The following is a 2,319-nucleotide window of genomic DNA, read 5'->3' as shown; positions in this document are numbered from 1 at the left end:
CAGATGTTTGTCCAGCCTGTAGCTGCCCTGAGGCCAATGCTGCAGAATGGCCATTAAGGACCTGCCCTCCTGCTCTCCATGGAGCCAGCTGATGGGAGCAAGGCTGTGTTGGAAGACGTGCAAACCAGCAATGCCAGGAGCAACAGAAACAACGATTTCTGCTGATTTTGGTGGTCCAGCTTCCCTCTGTCTCACCAGTGACCCATGAAGGAGCAGGTTTCTCATTTGCTGTCTTCTTCCTCATCCTCTGAGAGAACAGAAAATGCTCCTTGTGAGCCAGTGCCAGAAGAAGTCATTGCACAACACTTCCCATGGAGAAGGGAAAATACTTGTTTTGGCAAGTAAGCCAAGGATTTCAAAGAGAAAGTGCAAACACATGCAATAGGCTAAGTAGCTATATTTCTTCTTACTGGTAAGTGCAGGTATGACACAGTCCCTGGGCTGAATAACACTCCCTGTAACGCACAGGTATCTCCATCAGAAGGAAAAAAGTTACTCCAGATTTATGTCAGTGTTCCCAGGAGTTTACTATGTTTTTCAGTCATCTTTAAGAACAATCACTGCAGTGCCACTGAGCTCATAAAAAGGGTAGAAAATATTTTTGAAGCCTAACACAGCACAGGCATCAGTGTGATATTAAAGGAGTTTTTCCAGTGGCCTCTCCAAAGATTTATATCCATTTATCAATGCCTTTTCTAAATTACATACATAAAATCTTTACATGCAACATAACAGAAAGTCATGAACAGTATCAGTATTCAGATGGTCTTAGTGACATTCAGCACAACAAACTGCGTAGGAAGCTGATTGTCAAAGCCCTGTGATAGTGAAAATGGCTCTGCTCACAGTACCAAGATATTGCTGCTCTCTCCTAAAGTCTGAAAGGCTGCAAAAAAAATCCCTGATATATTTTGTAATTATGTTAGAGGCATCAGCATACCACTGAAGTGCTCAGTGTTTGCTATCCATTGCTCCACTGAGGATATGCAGGAGCATTCCAGCCTTTCCACATCATCCCACTTCCCCAAGAAACAAAATACCTTAAACCTGAGCAACTAAAACTGTCTGCTGTTTTATTTGTTTGGGTTTTTTAACACAGTGCTAAACACAAAGCAGTGTAGAGCATCTTCTAAGAGAATTCTGAAGACACTGGTATAATAAATTAGTGAGATTACTACAAATGGCTAATTTCCACACCTGGAAACACACTCTGTCCAGGAGTTTCAAACCTGAATCTGCACAGCTTCTGTCCTGACTTAGCTACAAAAAAGGAAATCCTGAACATTTCAGGGTGATGTATAATAGAAGCAACAGACCCATAAAGATTAATTTTTTGTTTACTTTAGTATGCTTGGAGGTTAAAAAGCTCACAAAAGCACAGGAACCAATAGAGTAGATTAGGAAAGGGATTGAGATGTTTGAGTTCTGTTGGTTTAGATGAGAGATTGATAACTCAGCATCTTTGTACATCAGGTGTAAGGTGCTACAAACGTGCAGCTTGCCAAACAAATGTAGCAGATGCCCAGGATGGGATGCACCTGATCAGAAGTGTCCATGTGATGCCTGGAGCAGTGAGGGGACGTGGCCAGCAGTGTTCAGCACATCTGTGGTAGGATCTGCACTGTGTCTGGGCCTGACAAATGATACCTGAGGTGAGCTAGAGTCAAGCCTGAGCATAGTGTGCTGAGGGGCCTGGTTTCCATATGAACCTGAAGGTTCTCTCCATGCCAGAGTTAGTGCAGGAAAAACTGTAAATGCAGATGTTGCTCTGCTTCGGCATTCAGGAGCATCACTCAAAGTCACAGGGTGAAAGATGCTTCTCCTGAGTCCCTCTGCTCTTGGTTGTAAGCAGCACCATGGCCATTTCTTTCATATTTACCCAGTGATGTTGCTCAGGGTCTGTGGAACATGCCCATTGAATCAGAGAGACAGAGAAGAACAGGGGGAACAGCACAGTGCTCTGCCAACCTACAGCTGTGACCTTCCTGTTTACCATATATATTTTTGTTTTTTAATTTTTTTTTTTTTACATTTGTTAAAGGCATGAAGCAGCAAATCACCAATGATAACAGAAAAATCAATACCCGCCTCTGCTTCTTTTGTGAGATCTGGAACATGGCCTCAATCTGTCAGACTGAATTACAGAGAGTGTGGGTGTCAGCAAGGGCTCAAACAAATAGACCTGCCACGCTGCTCATTGATAAAAGGCTTAGGTCTGTACCAGTGTCACCACTGCTGCTGCCTCCAAAAGGCATGGAGGGAACAGGAACCTTTCAGACCAGAGGCAAGTTACAGAGCCACGAATGTGTTCACTTGCAC

This window comes from Corvus brachyrhynchos, unplaced genomic scaffold, assembly GCF_000691975.1.
Source record: "Corvus brachyrhynchos isolate BGI_N302 unplaced genomic scaffold, ASM69197v1 scaffold162, whole genome shotgun sequence".
Lineage (NCBI taxonomy): Eukaryota > Metazoa > Chordata > Aves > Passeriformes > Corvidae > Corvus > Corvus brachyrhynchos.
The sequence above is the reverse complement of the archived record's forward strand: the minus strand, read 5'-3'. Positions refer to the sequence as shown.